Raw genomic sequence first — 15658 nt, forward strand, 5'->3', positions numbered from 1 at the left:
GAATACTACTCAGACATAAAAAAGAACAAAATAATGCCATTTGCAGCAACATGGATGAAACTAGAGACTCTCATACTAAATGAAGTAAATCAGAAAGAGAAAGACAAATACCATACGATATCACTTATACCTGGAATTTAATATATGGCACAAATGAACCTTTTCACAGAAAAGAAACTCATGGACTTGGAGAATAGACTTGTGGTTGCCAAGGGGAAGGGGGATGGAGTGGGATGGACCGGGAATTTGGGGTTAATAGATGCAGACTATTGCATTTGGAGTGGATAAGAATGAGATCCTGCTGCATAGCACAGGGAACTATATCTAGTCACTTAGAATGGAATATGATGGAAGATAATGTGAGAAAAGAATGTATGTACATGTGTGACTGGGTCACTTTGCTGTACAGTAGAAATTGACAGAACTGTAAACCAACTATAATGGAAAACATAAAAATAAAAAAAGAAAAGTGCAGTGGATCAAAGAATGGATATGATAAGAACAATAAAGGCTTGTAGAAGGTGTGATTTATTTATTTATTTAAAAACCTTGGTGAAGGGGGAGGGAGGGATTAATAGCCAAAGCACAGGAGAGTTTGAAGGCAATGAGACTCTCCTGCCTGCTACCACAATAGTGGGTATATGTCATTCTGCATTTATCAGGACCCAGAGCATGTACATTGCTGAGAGTGAGCTCTGACGTGAACTGTGGACTTCGAGTGATGATGACCTGTTAGTGCAGGTTTGTTGATTGCAACAAACGTGCTGCTGTGGTGGGGGATGTCAATGGTGGGGTAGTTTGTGCATCTGTTTGGACAGGAGGTACATGAAAACTCTCTGGACTTTCCGCTCTTTTGTTTGTTTTGAGAATGTAAAAATAAAGTTTATTAATAAAAAAAATAGTGACGTTTGAAAAGGGGAATAAGGTGGTATCTCGACAGAAAAGCAAAATCAGGAAAGATAGTGCTTTTCTTTCTTTCTCTCTCCTTTTAAAAGAAGAAAGACATACATAGGAATATAAGTATTTTTAGGCTTTGAAGTGGTCTGTGAGGGAAATATTTCAGAGAGGAGATATAGTTGATGGAAACAAAAATCCTTAGTGCATAGTAGAGTGCCAGGTGCATAGTAATTGCTCAGTAAATGTTAGATCATTATCACTCCTGTCGTTATCACTACTATAATCTCTGTCACTCCTTTCTTTACGGTATGGTAATTTAGGCCACTGCCCAGCTCACTAATGAGACCATTAGCTCATATGCAGAAGGGCTGTGACTGCTTAGAGTTTGTGTCCCTTATGAGCACTTAGTATAATTCCTCTAACCGAATCTTTATTCATTGATTGATTCATTCCACAGAGTTATTGAACAAATGGTGGAATTTGAACCTTCTCAGATGGTCATTTGGGCTTCTGCCTTTATTTGAAGTATACCTGAAGGATTTTTATTCTTATTTTTGAAGTACCATGTGGTATGTATTAAACAAATGGCCCTGGCCCTCTCAGATTGCAGTGCTAAATTTGTCTGCATCAGTTATGAGACTTTCAGCCACATGGAACATAATTACAAGTCTAGAAGAAGGAGGTTGAAGGCTCTAACTGGGCAGGATCAGAGACTCCATTACGATATCAAAGACTGACATCTTTCTATTTTTCTGCATTGCTGGTCCCCCAACCCTGGTCCCCCATCAGAAGCTGGCCTCCATCAGTGTCACGTGATGGCCACAGTGGTTTTAGGTGTCACTTAGAGACAGAACAACATCCAGAGAACAAGAGATCATTTTCCCCTGGATCCCTTTGTAGTGAGAAGGAACCTTTCCAAAAGATCCCCAGCAGACCTGTCTTACATCTCACTTGGTCAGAATTGTGTCACAAGCCAGAACCTCAAGCCATCATTAAGTAGTTTAAGGAGTGGGGCCACTATGACTGCCTTAGTCTAATCAGGAGCCACCCCCTAAGGAAGAGAAGCCTTTTCAGAAGTACACAGTCCTGTGCTGGAAAAGTGACCTTAAGGAAAAAGAGTTATGTTTAGAAGGATAAAGAAATTGGGTGGGACCAAGAAATGGATGTTGGATGAACCATCAACAGTGGTAGATCTGAATCAAGGCCAATACAGTATTAAAAAAAAAAAAAAAAAAAGAAAAGGTGGCATTCCCCACCCCCCCATACATGGACACAAAATTTTCTTCTGGAAGTAACTCCAAGAGGAAAGAGATGATATAACAGTAAAATGAACAGATAAAAAATGACTTCAGGTTTCAAGCAGGTGATATGAGAAGGGCATTATCAAAGTGTTCAGAGACTCACCACACACACCATCCTGCGGTCTCAGAAGAGTTCCCACGATACTGGGAGACAGATTCTTCCTTCACTCAATCAGCATTTCATTGCCTGTTATGTGTCAGGGCTAATACCCAAATCTGGAAATAGATATTAATAAATCAGATTTCCTTTACTAGAAGAGTATATCATCTAGAACAGAAGACAGACAACTAAATAAGGAAATGTAACGTATTTTTCAGAGGCAGTCCAGCCCCAAATTAGCAATGGTCACTTTTATTTGGGGGCAGGAAGAATCTCATACAGAAATGAGATGCTTGAACTGGGTCCTGAAAAGTAATTAGTGGCTTAACAGATGAGAAAAGGGACTGGGAAAGGCATTCCAAAAACAGGAAATATTATAGCCAAAAATGTGCATGTGTGAATTCTGCCCCCGTGAAATGCCCAAGTGGATTCACATGGCTAGAGAATAAGGTTCAAGAAGGAGTATGGTTGGAGGTGAGCCTGGAGATTTTGACAGGAACCAGATGATGCAGGACCTTTTTTTCTCCCTATGTATATAAATTGGGATTTTACGTAATAAGTAACACTGAAGACTTTGCAAAGTGAATAGGCATTTTTAGTATCACTGGAAGCTGGGTCATGGGGAGATTGGGTGAGAGCAAGTTTAGAGATAGGGCTTTTGGTTTAGTGGTTACTTCAATAGTTCAGGCAAAATCAGGATATAACTTGAGCCACGGCAACACCTGAAAGTTTCAGAAAGAGGGAGGAGTAAACATTTGATAAGATTCTGTGAAAATTTGGATGTGGAAAAAGAAATGGAAAAAGTCCACAATAATTGGATAGGTGAAAGCAAAATCAATCAGGTAGAGAAGGGAGGAGAGTGGAAGAGCAGGATGATCAATTTACCTAGTTTGCCTAGGACTCTCCCTGTTTTAGCATGAAAAGATCTACCTCCTAGGAAACTCCTCAGTCCCAGGCAAACCAGGATAATTAGTTATCATTTAAGGAAAAGCACATTTTGAGGAGAGTATGATAAGTTCAATTAGGAAGGTAAGAACTTCCAAAACTATTGGGCAGTAGAACATTCAATTTGCATCTACTTAACCCCCAAACAGCTGGCCAGGTCAGTGAAATTCAACCAGCTAGCATTCAGTAACTGCATAACCGCCCCCCCCCCCAAAAAAAATCCAAATTTCAACTCCATCCTGTAGATACCACCACCCAAGCTGTACACAGTTAAGGTAGGAGTGCTTGAATTGGTAGGTAGAAAATCTTTCTCCACCAGGGTTGTTAGGTGGCAGAAATAATGTAAAGGATGACTGATGGATATCTTTTGAGCCGCTTGAGCAAATCATTTTAAAACTTTTATTCTTAAAAGGAGTATGTCCTATTGTAACCCATGGTCATTTCTATCAAGGAGGGGTATTCATCTGTTTTTGAAGCTACAAAATTATTACTCATTAGGAAAGAGAGTGTTTCCATGTCTTATTTATCTTCATATCAATTACAAAGACATCTGTGTATGATACACATGCAAACACTCAACACTTTGTTGCAAAAATACATCATTTTGAGCTTATACATGTATATATTACACTTACTACAATAAAATCCAAACACCTATGATCTCTGAACTCCTTAAGCTTTTTTCTTTTTTTTTTTAACAAATTAGAATTTGAAAACCATATACAAGGAAGTTTTAGACTTGTACCACAGATCTGAGGAGTAAAAGCCAAGAAACATAATAGTTAGAAGAACATTCCATTGAATACATCTATTTATGCTTGAGACCAATATCGCCCCACCAAGAGCATGCTCTATAAACTGACCCAGCACTTGAAGAGTCCCCAAATGCCTTATTTAAAACAATGGAGCAGACACTGAGGATGATGTTTAACTCTTAACTTAGCAATTCCCACTACTGATTTAAACCAGACCTTTAGTGTTATTTTAACATAGGTTTTGGATTTAATTATCTTAAATGCCTAAAAGAATGCATACAATTCCCCAACTGTTTATCTCTTTTATGGTAAAATCTCTTCTCCTATCCCTAGAAATCTGTTTTAATTATTTAATCAGTTTGGCTGAAACTCACAAAGCATTAAATTGTTAGTTGTTACTTAACATTCCTTATAAATTGCATTTATTAATTTCTGGATAGAGACTTGTCCATTGCTACAGTAATTTAAATTAGTACCACATGGTTACAGACCGCTGCTGAATGATGATTAAATCTTTGGGGCAAATTCAGTCTTTTAAGATATTTAAGTGGCACTAGAGATAAGCTAACCAAATTTGGGTCCAAGAAGTTACAATTTATCAAAAATGTAATAAACCATGGCCAGAATATTCATCGTAAGCTGCACATAATGTGGTCCATGAAATGACATTTTAGCATCTCTCTCACTGTGGTCACAGGGAAGTGCTGACGGTGCAGACACAGCAATGCTCCATTGATATTTAACAGTTCCCATCTACAAGGTACTTTGCAATATTGTGGCTTTTTATACACTCAAGTCCCCCTGATACTCTATCAGTCATTTTATTATTCAACATAGTGACATATTCCTTTCCTGGTGCTTTATTTTCATGGGTGCAAACAATCAACACAGCACACAACCCTTTGGAATCTTAGCAACAGAAGGAGGAACTGTGGGACCTTGGTGGCCTTTCAGAATGACAAATCATTCAGGGATAGAGGTCTGAGGGACTGACTTGAAACTACTTAGGCACAGATGATGAGAGGGAGACTCTGAAAAGTTAAAGGCTCTCTCCCAGCTCTGAAAAGTGGAGACAGGCTCTAGAACTTGGTTTATTTGCAGTGCAATACTGTGTCTTCAACACCTATCACCATCATCGACTCCATGCAACTGATAAGACTGTGGACCCTAAATTTTGCACAGTTTGTGCAAAGGACCTGCTCATTCCTTCCCAGGGAACAAACTAGGAGAATCAAGTGACAAAAAATTAATCTTCCCATTGCTTTCAGATACTTAAAAAATAATAATAATTTTTAAAAGATGCAAATATTGCATTTGGAGTGGATAAGCAATGAGATCCTGCTGTATAGTACAGGGAACTATATCTAGTCACTTGCGATGGAACATGATAACGTGAGAAAAAGAATATGTATAAATATATATAATGGGTCACTTTGCTGTACAGCAGAAATTGATAGAACATTGTAAATCAACTATAATAGAAAAAATAAAAATCTTAAAAAATAAATAAAAAGAGGGTGATAGGCAAGGGACAGAGGAGACGGTGTTTCCTTCTAGAAGACCGACTGAAACACTCAGGTAAAATAACAAAATCAACTCATAAGATAATAGATTCATCTTTCTGCAGCTAAAGATAAATATTAAATAATCCTAGGTGCTGCTGGATGAAAATTAATTTCTGGAAGGCAAATAGTGTAGTACGTATATGTATTTCAATTTCTGTTTGGCAAGGTGCCTATTTTGAGCATCCTGCACAGACCTTTGAAGTACTGGGGCTGCTCTGATAACGCAGATGCTTAAACAAGAATTGCTTCCTTGGGGCTCCCAAGCACTGTAAAAAGTCTGTTTTGGATCATCAGTCTCCCAACTAATTCCAGGTATTCAGTCTAAAAACACAACAGTTTTTAATGCATTAATGATACATTGCAGCTCTTCTGAATTGAATTGTGCCAGAAGATGGGAGTGACATTAACTTATTAGAAGAGGCATAAAGTGCTGAACCACTGCAATTTGTGTTCCCCAAATTACAGTCAGGTGCAGTTGCCCGCGTGGGGCAGGTTGAAATAGGATACAGTGAGAAAAGAAGTCCTTCAGAGAGAGACCTCTAATGATTAATTTACAATTGAAAGAAGGATAAAGGGCAAATAGTACATTGTATTCTAAATCATGAAACTATTATAGACATCCCACCTGTCTACTCTTAGACCATCTGAGAGCTAAGTCATTTTATCCTGCAGCCCTGGTTGTTTTAACCATGCTTATTTAATACTGGTGTTTGACAAATCACATAAAATGACCGCAGGAAGCCAAACACACTCAGGACAACTTCTGTAGAAACTTTCAAAAATGTTAAAATAAAAACAACCACTGCAACAATAAAAACAATCTACAATCTGAACTTTTTCAGAAGTTCCCCAAAAGCCATAATCATTTTTTTTTAATTATTAACACTTAACCTTGGAATAAGTTTCTGCTAGGAACATTGAGGTTAGAGTAGGTGGTATTCTGGACCACGCAAATATCATGAGGCATGGTGATTTCTTGGTGGTCTTGGAAAGAAGAGTAAAGTCACTGGGTACACAATGAATGGAATAAGCCTCACTTCCAAATCTAACTCAAGTTCTTTCTGCATAAGGTTTTAGCAGAACACTGGGTCTCTAAATGGAACCAGAGAATGGGGTCCCTCACTTTGATATTCTACCAACACTCCGTGCCTCTTTCCAGAAGGGACATACAACCCAGCATACTGACCAAATTCCAACTTGCCTCACTGCATTCTGTCTCCTCTGAATACCTCCTGGAACTTCATCTGGTCTTCATTCCATGTTATATAAACCAATATGAGCTGTTGGAAAATTGCCCTTGAGGTGGCTGTACTTCAGTACTGGGCAACATGACTCATGAATATTTTTAACAGTCGAGGCCATATGTTCCTCTCCTCTGTAGAGCATGGAGCCAAACAGAGTTCTTAAATAACACACAGTGTGGCAGCTACTGCCAGGCACCCCGAGAAGAAGAAGCTTCAAGTTGGATGTGTTCCCACAACCAGCGATGGGAAAGGTCTCTGACTTGAAGAGAGAACAGTAGCTGACAGGAAGCTAAGAAAATATCCAGGGAATAAAGGGTTTGTTTTGTGTTCTGTTTTCATCTTTGTTTCTATGCTTGATTTATTTTGCAAATCAGTTAAGGGAAATGCTCTTCACAGGCCAGTCTTCAAGTTAATCCAAGCCCCCCTCTTCCTTTTCCACTCTCTCCCACCACACTGTCAGGATTCCAGGGTCCCCAAGAGGTGATGCCCACATATCCCCCCACATGCAGAACTGTAGTCACAAACAAGAACACTTTCCTTTTTTCACAATATGACAAAGTTTTAAAATGCAAAGGCACTCGGGGACTGGGGGAAAGTGGAAGCAATTTTTGAAGAACGGCATTTAGAGGGGATGAGGCTTTGTGTCAAGGGAGAGGAATGGAAGAGATGAGAATATAAGAAGCAGAGTTGCTTGAAAGAGGATGGAGGCTCAGAGGGACCAACATAGAAAAGTGGGAGGGGTACAGATAAAAGAAACTAGAGATTGCCTAAGATTTTATCTTGACAGGCCCAGATTTCTACTTTCTAATGACAATTTTGTAAATGTCCAACTTTGTTTTGTTTTTGAGTAGCGATCTATTATAAATGATCCTACTTGAGTTGACCAACTGAATTTATATTGTAACCTTTCTGAGTAAGTTTAATAACTTGATATTTTTTAAGAGCCTAATAGGACACTTCATTAGGGACAAGGGATCTGGCCTTGAGCGGGATTGACAGGGTTCCTGCTCTCCCAGATTTTATGTCCCTATACTAGCATTTGACTGGTATCATGGAATGGCTGTGTGGGGTCAGGGAGGGCCCCCCAGGGGGAGTAAGAGCTGAGCTGACACAGTCATGATATAGAGAAACAAGTGATCACCTTTGTGAGTTTAATCTCACCCTTTGAGAAATTAGAAATCTCCTCCCTGCCACTGGCTTAGCACATCACAAGGAAGTGGCCAAGAAAACACAGTTACACATGGGGGGATAAGCAGAATTTTTTGGAGGGAAGAAACGATAGTGTGTCCTCAATCTTGGGCAGCCAAGGAGATGCCAGCAGGGGGAATCTATGTTGACCATGAGTTTCTAAAGGGATGTAAGGAAAATATGTTGCTATGCCTTCTGGCTTCAAACCACTCCTGCCCCTGCCCACTCCTTTCCCAGGCCCCAGCCCCACCCCTGACTGAATGCCTTCAAAATAAGTAGATGCAAGAGGTAGTTAGTAAACCTGATTTTCCTGTGTCCTATGTGGAATCCAGCATTGTGGTTGCCCTGCCCCTTGCCCTCTCTGGTGATCAGGTTCCTGGGGCTCTGCTTCTGTTGCCCCGTCACCATAAAGGGCACTGAGTACAAACAATACCTGTCAGGAGTGAAAGAACTTCAAAAACAAACGTCGCCAAACTCTGTATCCGACATTTGTGGTTTAGGGTAAATCAACTGCCCAACTCTACCTGGGTGGGTAAGCTTTATTACAAAACATGCCTGGAAGAGCAGAGGATTTCTCTGACCTCACATCCTCAGGAAGAGTTATTATTTTTTACTATCTTTGACCAGATTCCCATGATGCAGAGTACTCTGAAGTGTAAAAAATGCAATCATCCAAGTGCTTGGACCATCTCATACAAAATATCTGTATGGCTAGGGAAAAAATAAATGAACATTTGCCCTGGTGTAGAAAATATCTGGGGGAGGGACTGATCGCTTTTTGTTTAGGTAGGTGGCTCTCTGTTATACATGGGTTTAATTATTTTCTCCATTTGCTTTTATATGCACTTTCACTCCTGTCGTGGCAGGGTTTTATTATTATTATTATTTTTAATCCCAGAAAGAAAAGGAAAAGATTCGATATGGAAAAAGGACAAATGCAGTGAAATCTGCTATAATAATGTGTTCAGTGGGAACCATGGTCATTGCAGGGTAGAGTTGCACACCTACTCATTCTTTTGTGATGATCGTGTTTTTACTATTTCAAATTTAATACTTTTTCTAATATATTATACGTTACCTCCCATGTATTTAAGCTGTACTTAAAAGCATGCTAAGAACTGGTAATTCTTTAATGGTTGTTCACTTACAAGCGATTGTGGGTCATTACACAATCATTTAAAGGGCATTAATGAGAACCATTTAATGGTTTTAGTAGAATATCATTGTAAGGGACAGGGGAAAAGTTACTGGCTGTAAATTTTTATGACCATTTCTTACAAAACGTATTACTTTAAAGATTTATGTATGTAACAATGAGTACAATAAAAGCCATGCTAAAAATAATTTGAAATCAAAGTAGTGCATAGAGATAAGTCTTTACTCGGCTGCAATTGGATGAGTCCCATTTTTTTTTTAATATTTCTTTTCTCTTTCCTTCCTCCCTCCTCTCCTTCATTTCTCTCTCTCTCTTTCTGCCTTTCATTCTCCTTCCCTTTCTTCTCTGCCTCCCACCTTCTTCACCACTTCCATTTTCTTCCTTAAAAGACATTTTTTTTAGTACCATTAAATATTTTATGTTTCATGAAAACCATTCGAGACTGAATTCTTAACCAGCATGCTTTTTAGTTGGGGGAGGGGAGAGCAGAGGGATAAACAGAACAGCATGGTACAGAAATGCCCCAAAGTTTGTGAATCTTTGTTTATAGACCTTTCCCCCATATATCATTATTTTAAACTATTACCTCTTATATATATGATAGGACTAAAATAGAAAATCCAATACTTTCTAGGACATCAATCCCTAAGGTAGGACTGGTGACTCAAAAGGAAGAGGAACTAGTCCTGGTAGTACACCTGCGGAGATCTGTAAAGTGCATAGAAAAGGGGGCCTCACATGTACCCAGAGGAGACCCAGTATCTTGCTCCAAGCAGCTCACCTCTTGAAAAAGAAATGGGTATTTGAGAAGCTCACTCTATGGAGGGAGTAACCTTATTAAAGTGCTTTAATAACACAACAGTCATCGTATTATGTCTGGTTTTGTCCACTTGTGATTCTCCCGGAATACATAATGAATAAGACAATGCCCCTTTCCCAGGATTCTTGCATAAGCAGGAGGATATTTCTAATTAAAAAAAAGGCAGAGTTAGCGCAGCACATGAAATGAACAGAACCATATCTCTAGAAATGCCGAGATTTTTACTATTTGCATTAAGTAATGCTTGTATTTCTCTCTGAATCCAGCCCAATACCCATTACCAATAAGATGAAGATTTAAGATAACTTGGTCAAAAGATGGTGAATTACAACTTTTAATTAAAATGTAGAAAATGGTTGCTTTAAAATAAACATGATAATACTTTCATGATCATTAATTTTTTATGGAGAGAACAACAGAAGCAACCTGAATATTTTAGAATATGACATTATAAAGGCAGGCAAAGGGGGTGTTTGGAAAATTAGGCATGTCCCAGAGAGGAGACTGTGCAACTGCTACTCAGTCTCCTTGGAAGTCCCAGCCGAATACAACTGACATATCTGGATCCATAAGGATTTTTTTACTTGAGCTATTCAGGTAAAGCAAGTGATGACAGGGATGGAATAAGGGTAAGGCAAGCACTGGGGCCTGCACCATTTGTTTACTTTGGAGAGCAAGTCAGTGAATGATAACAGGGAGGAGAAGAGCTGATTTCCTTATGTAACCTATCTCAATATACACAATTTTAATAAATCTAATGTAGAGTTGAGATGGTACTGGTGCCACCTTCTAGACCAAAAGAAGAAATATGATTGAAAGAGAGGTGGCTTTGTGTGTGCTGTTATTCCCTTTACCATATTAGTTCGTAGGATATGATGCAACCCTAATTTCATACTTTCTTCTAATATTCATACCAACTCTGCCCCTAAAGAAATGTTCCATTACTATTATGCCCTCCCCAGCTCAATGCGTGTGCAATCTTATCTCCAGCACATTAATCACAGTGGCTCCTACCAGGAATCACCCTGACCTCTCCTTGCCCATATATGTTCTCTACTGCAATCAGTTCAAGTCCACCTCCTATGTGAAGTCTTCCCTGACTGCTTTATCTTAAGGTCTGGCTTCAAATATTTAAGTCTACTACCGAATTCTTAGGTGAACTTTAGTGGATTCATGGGGAAGACAGAGCTATTCACCCTTAGACAGGGTAGGTATTCTTTTGGGTCAGTTGGCCTCCTTGTCAGTAAAATAAGGAAATAATCATGTCTGCCTTATAAACTATTGTAATAATTGCATGAAATACATATTAAAAAGCATCTATAACAAAGTAGTTTCATATATGTGTTAGTTCTTCTTTCTCTCTTTCCCTCCCTTTCAAATTCAGACATATTTGTGTCTAAGGCCTTCAGATATAGTAGTTTGTTATATTTACTTTCTTATATCTTTCAATTCTTTTGGTTTTGTGGGCCTCCATTCTCCATCATCTTTCCCCATTAGTCTATGATCCCTCAAAGGACAGGATCTTTATGTATGGATTCCCTGCCTCATCTAGTATATGGTCCTATATACAAAGTTAAGATCAATAAATGATTATTAGAAGGGTGAATATTAGTTACTTTCTCTAATGTTTGGGAAATTTTTTAAATTTCCATAAAATAAAAACCCCAAATTAGCAATAGCTGCATCCCATCTTCCCATACCCTGGAACACTCTGAATTTACACACAAAGGGGAGGGATGATTAATGAGTCTGATTTCTTGTTCTGTCCTATCGCCTGAGCAAGACAGCTTCGTATAGGAATAGCTGGTACTAATGAAGTACCACCATGCATTCAATCCCCATGTGGGTGTGTTTACAGACAAAACCTCTCTATGCTAAGGGAATATCTCTTTGTATTTTAGACAAGTATTAACACATAAAAATAAAGAATGCTACTTGTGTAGTGAGCAGTGAGGACCCACACAAACAAGGAAAAAATTAAAATTAAGTCTTAGGCATTACTGATGGAAAGATGGCCTTGTGGTCTTGGTAGTCAAAGGGCAGTGACTTTTCGGCATTTAGTATTGAATTTACAGGCTTCTTCCACAGGTGAAATGGGGTGTGGTACACAAAGGTAGCAGGGCAGAGCAGTTATAAATTTGGCCACTTGGTACCTGATTATTCCTGACATAGTCAAGTTCCACAGCTACCCTCTGCCTCCATTTCCCGACTGGTAAAACCAAGAGGAGCCTCATGGTATTATCACCAGGCACAAAGAGGAAGAAACACATGTAAAGACCTTACAACGGGGCCAGATATGAGTGAGGGCCATGTAGAGACTTGGTATGAAGCTGCAGGATCTGGAACACTCACAAGGATTCTGCAGCCATGATCATTTCTTCTATTCAACCCTTTCCCCCTTTAAAAGGAGCACACCCAAAACAGTATATCCAAGAATCCTGAAACTCACCACCAGACTTCCTTTCCTCTCAGTGGTGGAGGAAGCAAAGAGCAGCAGCAGGAAGTCCTTTCTGCAATCACTTTTACACTTTCAAAATCCAATCAGCATGCATGTGTGTCCCGTTTCCGAGGTGCCCTATGTTCTGAGGATCTTGGAGCTGACGCCTTTAAGTGGCATGTCTGGATTTAGAAAGTCCCAAACTAAAAGCAAAACAGGAGATGCAAAAAAGAGAAAAAGCTTCCAAGAGTGTGATAATGAGACCAAGGAGAAAAGGGGGCCACACTACTGAAATAGTTCCATCCCAGAGATCACCACAAAGCTAGAGCCCTTAAATGCATTTGGTCTTCCAAGTGGACAATTTCTAACAAAGTTGAACTCTCAGAATCAAAACAAAAATGTTGAAATGTTGGCATGCCTTCAGACATTATACATCTGACTAGCAGTGGGAAAAGTTACAATTTTGCCAGTTATGCTGGGAGCTGGCTACATCCTTAAAAGATCTGCAGTATTATGTGTCATCTGATTTTGATGTGATTTCTAGAAAGGGAAAGGTAAGTTAAAAATAGAGATTCCATTCTAAGGCATGTTTACTCTTGCCTTTGTCCAGAGTCCAAAAACGACAACGGCATTCTTCCCATTCACTGCAGCAGCATTGTTTTTACATCAAGTTGGAAACCATGTGTGCTGCCAGAGCACCCCTCCCAAAAGGTAAGCCCACCCTTTCCATCTATCACATACCCTTTGGAGTTTTCTTACTTTTTTCCTTCTTTCACCCTTTGGGCTTGTCGTTTCATGGAGGGAGGAAGATCTACAGAATACCAGCCACGTGGAGTTTTATTCCTTCATGCTGTTTGTGATAAACTTCAGGGGACATATTTAACAGTCAACAAAGAATGCAATTTCTGGGGCCACCCCAGCAGGAGCAGAATATCACTGCTCTTAGAGAAGCCCTGAACTTTAAGACACTGCCAAAGAGTCCAGCTCCAGAATGGGCCAATATATATCTTTCCTGAGGGAAAGGATGCTTCTTGGTGTTCATCTACAGCTCACTCCATGCCATTATCATTGCTATTATTATTATTATCTTGTTATGGTTATTATTGCTCTTTGTTTTCTTAGGAACAATCTTTGGGATGACAGAACTGTTCACCTTCTGGCAGGGTAGTCATTCTTATGGATCACAGGGTATCATTTTGCTGGCTTCTCAGAATTGCTAAATTGCTGAGAAAACCATAGGAGTTTGGGCTTCACGCCTAGAGGAGGCACAGCTGGGGATCGGCTCTGGGTGCATGCCTCCCCCACTCTCCTCTGTCCTTTTGGCCTCATTCCCTACAACCTGGAAGAAGAAGCAAAGTTGCCAGAACCCAGCTTTGTTTTCAAATTCACTTTCACCATTGCTTCTGAGGACCTAATAGGACCCAAGCCTGTGCTTGGGACTGATGGAGATAAGAGAGTCCAAGTTTTAAAAGAAAGTTAAGTTGAGATGCATTAGATTCATACACACACACACACACACACACACACACACACACACACCATCAGACCTTAAAGAGCATGGGGTAGAAATGTCCTCAAGCTCTCCTGTCCTTAGAAATGGGTTAGAACATCCCTAGCAAAGCCCTAGGGAAAGTGCATTTGCTGGGACATTAACCAAGATATTTGGAGATCTCACTTTTCTGCTGGAAGTAGGAGAGCAGAGACAATTTTAATTGCAGGAAAATGAGCAAAGAAGCAGGTTTTAACTTTCATGCTCTAACAGGGCCAGAGAGGGAGATTACAAGGAAAGTACAAAGGCGAATGCAGGAGGCCGACTTCTGCCTCCCCAGGGAGGAGATGAGCATCGCAGGATTTGCTGCAGAGGCCCACGGCCAGCACAATCTATTAAATAGCTCAAGTTAGTCAATGTGGAAGAAATTTTTAGACACACATGCCCAACCATATGTGCATGGCCAAGATTTAAAATAGAAAAGTGAGAGACTGTTGGATGACTGAGGATTTTTCCCTTGCCAGGAAGTCCTCCTTAAGGATTTCATAGCTTGCAAAAGAGAACTGCTTGCCAGACAAGCCAAGAAAAAGACACAGAAGATTGGGACCTGCTTCCTTAATGATGAAATGTCACACCGCTATGTAAATCAGCCCTAAGAAAAGAGGCAGGCGTGATTAAGATGGCTTTGCAGAAACAAGAGAGGTCTCTCAACATCTCTTCCCTAAACTAATTTAATTCCTCACACCTCAGAGTGGGAGGCACACACTCAACGGGACCTTTTGGGCAATTGCACTGGGCAATAAAGGAACCCCTCTGTCATACAAATTCTATGTGGCAATGAAAGACTATGCTGCATGGCCCCAGTTTGCGAGGGGCAAATTCCCTGTTTGTCAAGTTCTTGGAAGATCAAAGAGCTACATCACTGGGTTTCAGTGTGTGTGTGTGTGTGTGTGTGTGCATGTGCATGAATGTGTTTAGTGTATGTGGAGTGAGATGATGAAAAAATAAGATGGGTCTCATTAGCCACAAGAGAACTAGCTTTATTAATTTTCAGTCACACCAAGTCGATGTTGTTTTAAGTGATATTTATCACCAAACACCCATCTCAGCCAGTCTGTGCCTCAGTTTCTCTCTCAGCCTCCTCCCCTCCAGCCTCTCTCCCTCACCTTTTTCCTGGGGCCTTAGGAAAGAACACAGATGGTACACCCTGCCCCAGCAGGTTGTGAGAACACTGCAGAGCCCACAATGGCCAATGGCCAATGTTTTGTTATGTCATCATTTAATACCCATGGTTGAAAATAGCCTTGTCATTTTTGAGGAAAGGGCGGTCGGGATACAGCATAGAAATTAAGCTATTCTCGCACACCTTCAAAGTTCCAATACTTCATGGCTCTGACTCTTGAGTCATTTGCTGTAACTGATATGTTTCAGAAGAATTGCAATCACATCTTCTAAAAGTTCCATATCCCAGGAAGCTTCCTCCTAAATTGTACCATCAATTTTCAATTTGCTTAGATTCCTATAATTTTATGACTAGAGAGGGCTTTAGAATTGATCTAATCAAATGCTGTCATTTCACAGAAGAGAAAGGTGAGGCCCTGAAATGTTAGGTGGGTTGTTATGGTACGAAGCTACTTGGTAGGTAAGTCCTATGAGTTTTGCAGTCTTTCTAGTCTAGTTTTTTAATACCACACTTAACTTCAGTAGCCTGCTCTGTAATTAACTTCCCCATTCCTAGGAATAATATGGATCTCTCAACCC

At 39.9% G+C, this 15658-nt stretch overlaps 1 long non-coding RNA gene across 3 annotated transcripts in view; it reads right to left on the reverse strand.

Moving 5' to 3' along the window:
- LOC102159571 overlaps nucleotides 1–15658 on the reverse strand; it is a 599549-nt gene that overhangs the window by 169317 nt on the left and 414574 nt on the right. For all 3 annotated transcript variants that reach the window (XR_002342937.1, XR_002342936.1, XR_002342935.1), the window contains exon 5: nucleotides 2302–2414. This is a non-coding gene — a long non-coding RNA (uncharacterized LOC102159571). The remainder of the gene's footprint in view (nucleotides 1–2301; nucleotides 2415–15658) is intronic.

Source organism: Sus scrofa, chromosome 3 (assembly GCF_000003025.6).
Source record: "Sus scrofa isolate TJ Tabasco breed Duroc chromosome 3, Sscrofa11.1, whole genome shotgun sequence".
NCBI classification, from domain to species: domain Eukaryota; kingdom Metazoa; phylum Chordata; class Mammalia; order Artiodactyla; family Suidae; genus Sus; species Sus scrofa.